This window comes from Sarcophilus harrisii, chromosome 3 (assembly GCF_902635505.1).
Source record: "Sarcophilus harrisii chromosome 3, mSarHar1.11, whole genome shotgun sequence".
Classification (NCBI taxonomy): domain Eukaryota; kingdom Metazoa; phylum Chordata; class Mammalia; order Dasyuromorphia; family Dasyuridae; genus Sarcophilus; species Sarcophilus harrisii.
In genome coordinates this window covers 573,907,262-573,915,030 of record NC_045428.1, presented here as the reverse complement: position 1 = coordinate 573,915,030, position 7,769 = coordinate 573,907,262, and the positions used below count along the sequence as shown (strand labels likewise).

The 7,769-nt window shown below is 37.1% G+C and overlaps 1 protein-coding gene across 2 annotated transcripts in view; it reads left to right on the top strand.

Moving 5' to 3' along the window:
- Window positions 1-8: 8 nt before the first annotated feature.
- NMNAT1 (nicotinamide nucleotide adenylyltransferase 1) overlaps window positions 9-7,769 on the top strand; it is a 53,106-nt gene continuing 45,345 nt past the window's right edge. The window contains exon 1 of one of the 2 annotated variants that reach the window (XM_031962896.1): window positions 9-170. The gene's annotated coding sequence lies outside the window, so the exon portion shown is untranslated. Of the gene's footprint in view, window positions 171-1,495; window positions 2,098-7,769 lie in introns of those variants that run through there. The other variant, XM_031962897.1, reaches the window with a different exon arrangement.

The window sequence follows — 7,769 nt, the reverse complement described above, 5'->3', positions numbered from 1 at the left end:
CAATGAGGAAGCGAGCCGCTCTTCGCCCCACTGCGGCTGTGATAAAACCGCCTGGGGATCTCGGAGCCTTAATAAGACGCGACCTGGAGCCGCCGCCGATTTCGCGACTCTCGCGACTTTCGCCGTCTTCGCCAACTGCCTTCGCCGCCTCCTCCAGCGCGTCCGCCAAGGTGAGAGGATTTTTGAGGAAGTGCCTCCCTTTTCGCCGGATGTGAGGCACCGTCCAATCAGCGGCGGGGTTGCGGGGGCTGCGCGCGCACCCCAGTCCAGCCCATGCTTGTCAGGATGTCAGAGTAGAGTTTAAACGCCTTGAGGGCAGCCACTTCAGTGACCTGATAGTTTGAGGCTCAAATCGCCCTCATCCTTGCAGCGCTTGAGACTTAGTTCACATACTGTAGGCCCCTCGAACATTTTGTTGGTTTGTGGGGACTAGAGACTGGTTATTTCATTAGCCCTCCGCCAATGCGAGGGCTTGAGACCAAAAGAGAACACAGTTTCAGAGTGATAGTTTTAAAGGGAACAGTTTCAGAGTGATGGTTTTAAAGGGAACAGTTTCAGAGTGATGGTTTTAAAGGGAACAGTTTCAGAGTGATGGTTTTAAAGGGAACAGTTTCAGAGTGATGGTTTTAAAGGGAACAGTTTCAGAGTGATGGTTTTAAAGGGAACAGTTTCGAGTGATGGTTTTAAAGGGAACAGTTTCAGAGTGATGGTTTTAAAGGGAAAGTTTCAGAGTGATGGTTTTAAGGGAACAGTTTCAGAGTGATGGTTTTAAAGGGAACAGTTTCAGAGTGATAGTTTAAAGAGAACAAGTTTCTGAGTGATAGTTTTAAAGGGAACAGTTTCAGAGTGATGGTTTTAAAGGGAACAGTTTCAGAGTGATGGTTTTAAAGGGAACAGTTTCAGAGTGATGGTTTTAAAGGGAACAGTTTCAGAGTGATGGTTTTAAAGGGAACAGTTTCAGAGTGATGGTTTTAAAGGGAACAGTTTAGAGTGATAGTTTTAAAGGAAAGTTTCAGAGTGATGGTTTTAAAGGGAAAGTTTCAGAGTGATGGTTTTAAAGGGAACAGTTTCAGAGTGATGGTTTTAAAGGGAACAGTTTCAGAGTGATGGTTTTAAAGGGAACAGTTTCAGAGTGATGGTTTTAAAGGGAACAGTTTCAGAGTGATAGTTTAAAGAGAACACAGTTTCTGAGTGATAGTTTTGAAGGGAACACAGTTTCAGAGTGATAGTTTTAAAGGGAACAGTTTCAGAGTGATGGTTTTAAAGGGAACAGTTTCAGAGTGATAGTTTTAAAGGGAACAGTTTCAGAGTGATGGTTTTAAAGGGAACAGTTTCAGAGTGATGGTTTTAAAGGGAACAGTTTCAGAGTGATAGTTTAAAGAGAACACAGTTTCTGAGTGATAGTTTTGAAGGGAACACAGTTTCAGAGTGATGGTTTTAAAGGGAACAGTTTCAGAGTGATAGTTTAAAGGGAACACAGTTTCAGAGTGATAGTTTAAAGGGAACAGTTTCAGAGTGATAGTTTAAAGGGAACAGTTTCAGAGTGATGGTTTTAAAGGGAACACATTTTCAGAGTGATGGTTTTAAAGGGAACACAGTTTCAAAGTGATAGTTTAAAGAGAACACAGTTTCTGAGTAAAGGGAACACAGTGTCTGAGTAAAGGGAACACAGTTTCAAAGTGATAGTTTAAAGAGAACACAGTTTCTGAGTAAAGGGAACACAGTTTCTGAGTAATAGTTTAAAGGGAACAGTTTCAGAGTGATGGTTTTAAAGGGAACACAGTTTCAGAGTGATAGTTTAAAGAGAACACAGTTTCCCTTCCCCTTCAAAAACACCATAAACTGGGGAAGATCAGGAAAGGTTATATGACTATATTGCCATTTTGAGCAAAGCTTGAACTGGGTTGCCATGGGGTCTTGAAACTGAATGTGGGAGTTGCGAAATTGTGATTTAATATAAGTAAATGTTTGGTTAATATACCCATTTAACGTCCCTATATTCTCACGGTTGCATTACAATTTTTTGGTTGAAAAGGGGTTGCAAGTGGAAAAAGTTGAAGAAGCCCTGTTTAGAAGCGTCCTACTACAGTACTCCCTGTAAGTAAGCAGACTAACTTTGTTGCTTGTATTCTTGCAGTTATGGTGGTTGGTTGTTGACCTTTATTCTCTAAGAGGGACAGAATCGCATCACTATGTTAGAGTCAAATTACAAGTGTCTGATTATGGCTGATCAGACAAATTCAGAGTCAGTGAAGTTGGGCACAAATAGTCCATATGAACATTTGCGGTCTTTTTTCTAATTTTGCTCATCTACCATTTCTTTTGAGGATTCAATTCTGATTTGATCATAGAACATGGAACTTTCTTTGATAAGATATTCCATGCTGGGCTGTCCTGTGCCAATGTCTTCCATGTTGTGCAATCAATCCTGTAGTTCTTAAAAGAGACCTTGAGAGTATGTTTGCATCATTTTTTCCCCTGACCACCATGTGTGAGTTCTCCCTAAAAATAGTCTTTTTAGCAAGAGAACCTTTGATATTCAATGTGGTCAGCCTAATGGAGTTGCATTCTCTGGGTCCTCCCCGGTGGTCAGGACTTCCTTTTCATACAAATCTAATTACATCTGTTAATGATTAGAGAATCATTAGAGAAGCAGCTTGGCATCCAGAAATTCTGATTTCTGTCCCACCTCTACCTTTTCTACTTATTAGCCCTGTGATATTGAGCAAACGCCTTTACCTCTCTGTTTCCTCAGATAAGGATTTGTTGGAGTGCTTAGATTCTCTGAGCACCAATTGCCTGCTGAATAAAATGAGAGTAATGATACTTGTCTTGCCCAATCCAGGGTTGTCTTGAGGCTCAGATGAAAATATAATGTAGATCAGAGATGGAGAGAGACGAAGGAGAAATGGAATGGAAACAAACAGAACAGAGGAGAGATAGACTGACTGAAAAACACTAGAGATCAAAAAAAGTTGAACAAAACAGATAGGAAAAGTTAAGACAGAAACTGAGGGGAGTAAAGAGAAACGTAAAAGGAAAAAAAAGAGAATGTATAAATACTGTAGACCTTGAAGCATTTTCTAAATGTCAGTTATTATCATTTATTTCTATTTAGCTAAATATGCATTGGATCTGCATTGTGCTGAGAAAATGAGGGATCCTTTAGAAATTTACATGATGTTAAAATTATGAAACATTAAGAAAAGAATTAAAGGATGTGGCTTACTATTTGTTAGGAGAGATTGAATGGTATGAATCCCAATTCAAGCAATGAATCACCGTGAAAAGCAGGCCTCCAGGAAGGAAACAGAAAATAGAAAAGTGACTTACAATGATAGATGTAGAGAGAACAAGGAAAATGTGCTGGTTAGAGGGTCAGCAGAGTTAGATCATGGAGAATTGATAAGGAAATTTAGGTTCAGATTCCATTAGAAATGAAACCAGAAGCAAGTCACTTAACTCCTTAATCTATTTCCTTATCTGTACTGAATAAAAATGATACCTTTCATACTCATCTCACAAGAATGTTGTAAGGCTTAAATGAGATTATATATAAGGTTATTTGCTTTAAAGAGCTCTCTACATGTCAATTATTATGGTTATTGGACAAGTGCTACTATTCTTTGGTGACTAAGGTATCCCTGAGAAAGCTTTGGGTCAGCAGTAGAAGTAGATTGAAGCTAGAATGATAATGTCACAGTTTTTAGGGAAGGACAAGGTAAGAAACAGTCTGGGTTTGAATGGATGGCCATAAATATTCAGGACTGAGGACTTTGTGAATAGGAGTTCTTAAACTGAGTAAAACAAACCAGCTCTTGGGGCACTGTCTTGCCTACAGAACACAGCACAGTACTTTCTTCCCAGCAGGGATCCTGACTTCCTTGATCTGAATACTTCTTTCACTGATACAGCTCACTCTTCCTCAGTGTTTCAGCAAGAGGTATCTTCATGAGCAGCTGTGGCCAACAAATTCATCCCCCTACAGCCAGCCTGGTAATGGTCCTCTGCATCTTTAGGTGGCTGCTCTTTAGATGAAAGAGATATGGAGGGCCTAATAGGAAGTTTTTGTAGTGTCTGCCAGAGTAAGCATAAATTATTTGATCCCAGGTTACTACTCTCCCATGATGGGATATTGAAGTGGAGGCTTTGAGCATCTACTGTGGAGTACCTACCATAAGCATGCCACTGCTGTGAGCTCAAGGTGCCTATGCTGTCTACAGAATACTAATAGTCTGGAGCCTTATGAGTTTCAATTCCTGGGCTAAAGAAATTTTTGTAATAGCTCAACAAGTGCTCCAAGTATATTTCTCTCAGTAGTTTGTTTTTTTTTTCCCCAAAAGGGGCATAAGAGATAAAGAGGAGAAAGAGGGGATAACTATTAACTACCTACAATGTACCAGACAGTGTGCTAAGTGTTTTATAGGTATTTCATTTGATCCTCACTACAATCCTAGGAGGTGGGAGCTGTTGTCATCCTCATTTTCTATATAAGGAAACTGAGGCAGACGGAGGTTAAGTGATTTTCCTAGGATTATACAGCTAGTAAGTGTCTGAGGTAAAATTTGGATTCAGATCTAAGTGAATCCAGACCCAGAGCTCTATCCACTGAGCCTTTAAAAGAGATGGGAGTGAAATTAGGAGCTCTGTTTTATCCTCACAGAAGCATAGCCCAGAATACTTAGAACTTTTTGAAACAATGTAAAGGGATCTTCTTTTGAGGCTCATGTTTAAAATTTCATTTTGGGCTAAGAAAAAGCAATAGAACCATCTTAAGAATCTCATATTTGTGGAGTAGATCTACATTGACTGCAGTATTTTAAAAGGCCAGCTGTGTTGAATCAAAATGAATTGTACTGTTAGTTCCCATATCTACATTTGCATATATATGTGTGTGTATACATATAATATGCTACTTTTCAGTTTAAATGTTTAATTTTTCATTAAAAACTAGGAAAAAAAGTTACCATAATGAAAGAAGTATTGATATCATAAGCCATCAAATCAGACTTTTGTGACCAAAGTTTGTTTCCATTTGTTTTACATTGTGTCATAAAATAGGATTCATGCCTCCTGCAACACATTAAAGTATAAAAATTAATAATTCAAAAGTACATTTGTAATTTGTTACTTTGAACAGATGTGTGTCAAGAGTTAGTCTTGGAAAAGACTATGTAACTGGAATCCATGTAGATGACTTTAATGTTTGTGTTCTGAATGAATCACTATATTTTGAAAGTTTTTTGGCTGCTTCCTAGCTTAACTAGAGAATCCTCTGGTATTTCAAGCCCCTTACTATCTAGCCCTCCTGTTTTTTCTAGTTTTATTCTGTGTATATCTGTGATATGATCTTTCCTACGAAGTACATTCTATCCAAACTGGCCTTCTTGTTGGTTCCTATGTATTACATCCATCTCCCACTTCCATAACTTTGTATGTGCTGCCTCCCAGAACGCACTGACACCTCAGCTTTTGCTTCTTGATATCTGGATTGCTTCCAAACTGGGCTCAAGTACCTCTTTCAATAGGAGTCTTTCCTTCCTGACTTCACCACTTCCCAGTGCCGCTCTCTTTCCCTTTTTATGTATGTATAGTATATATGCTTATTTATGTATAAGTTGTCTCCTTTGTTAGAATATGAATTTCTAGAGATAAGCAACAATTTAAGTTTTATCACTGATTTCTTTGCTTTTAGCCCAGGCCTCTTAAGTTTTCTCTTGAGAATTTTATAATTGATTGTCTGACATGGTAGACACTGGCACAGGATCGCCCAGCATGGCATGCCCTCATCAGAGAAGGTGCCGTGCTCTATAAGCAAAGCAGAATTGAATTAGCCTAAAGAAATATGAGATGTACAAAATTTGAGAAACTATCCCAAATGTTCATATGGATTATTTGTGTCCAACCTGTGGCATAACACTCCAAGCTCGTATTGGTCTGATCAGCCACAATTGGACACACTGTAACTTGTGTCTAATATAGTGATGTAATTTTGGTCCTTTTTGAGAACAAAGGACAACAATTGATAAATGCTATTTATCATTTTAAGAAAAACTCCATTTATTCCTATGCTTGCTAGCATTTTTATTAGGAATGGTTGTCAATTATGCTGATAGTTTTCCTTACAGTGAACTAGCCTTGCATTCCTAGTATAAATCTCACTTGGTCATAATGTATTATTCTGGTGATAAATTACTGTCATCTCTTCACTAATATTTAATTTTAGATTTTTGCATTAATATTCATTAGGAAAATTGGGGTATAATTTTCTTTCTCTGTTTTGTCTCTTCCTTATTTGGATATGAGTACCATTTTTGTGTCCTAAAAGAAATTTGGTAGGACTCCATCTATTTTCCCAGTTGGTTTATATAGTATTGGAATTCTTTATTCTTTAAATGTTTGGTAGAATTCACTTGTAAAGTCATCTGGCCCTGGTGATTTTTTTCTTAGGGAGTTTATTGATAACTTGTTTGAGTTCTTTTTTCTAAAATGAGGTTTTAAGTATTTTATTTCTTTTTTTGTTAAACTGAGCAATCCATATTTTGTTAAAGTGGGCAATCTGTATCTATATCTATATATTCATCCATTTCATTTAGATTGTCATATTGGCATGCAATTGGGCAAAATCGCTCCTAATTATTGCTTCATTGGTAGTAATTTTTGATTCTGGTAATTTGGTTTTCTTCTTTCCTTTTTCTAATTAAACTATTAGTCCAATAGTTTTCTTTCAATTTTGTTAATCTCTTCTGATTTTCAGAATTGCTAATTTGATATTTGAGGAGGATAATTTGTTCTTTTTCTAACTTTTTTAGTTGCATGTCTAATTCATTAATTTCATCTTTTCCTATTTTATTCACGTAAGCATCTAGAGATATAAAGTTTCTCATAAGAACTTTTTTGGCTGCATCCCACAAGTATTGGTATGTTTTTTTTTTTCATTATTGCCATACTCTTGGATGAAATTATTGATTTTTTTCTTTCCTGTTACCCTTTTGCTTCTCTTGAATCTTGTGTTTGAACATCATATTTTTTGTTCACTCTCTGGTATTTTCATCAGAAATGATTGGACAATCCCTTTATTTCTTTGAGAAATCTTTTCCCTTAAGAGATAATGCTTAATTTCGATGGGTAATCAATTCATGGTTGTAGTCCAAGCTCCTTTGCCTTCTAGAATATCATATTTCTGGTCTTTTCATCCTTTAATGTGGAAGCTTGTTGGTCCTGATTAATCCTGATTGTGGCTCCTTCTCGAAATCTGAATGGTTTCTTTTTGGCTGCGTGTAGTATTTACTCCTTGAACTGGGAATTCTGAAATTTAGGTATAGTATTCCTTGTTTGGGGGTCTCTTTCAGGATGTGATCAATCTGCGTTTTCTTTTAATTACTATTCAACCCATTGATTCTAAGATATCAGGGAAGTTTTTTTTTGATGATTTCTTGAAAGTTGTCCAGGCTTCTTTTAGATCGTGGCTTTCAGGTAGTCTAATAATTCTTAGATTCCCTGCCCTGGGTCTATTTTCAGGTCTGTTGTTTTTCCAATGAGGTATTTTATATTTTCTTCTATTTTTTCATTTTTTAAAATTTTTGTTTGATTGTTGATGTCTCGTTGAGTCATTCAGTTCCATTTGTCCAATTCTAATTTTTAGCTTTTTAACCTCCTTTTCCATTTGGCCAATTGTACTTTTAAAGGGGTTGTTTTCCATTGTGCCAGTTCTATTTTTAAACAGTGGCTTTCTTTTTTCATTTTGCCAATTCCATTTCTTTAAGGAG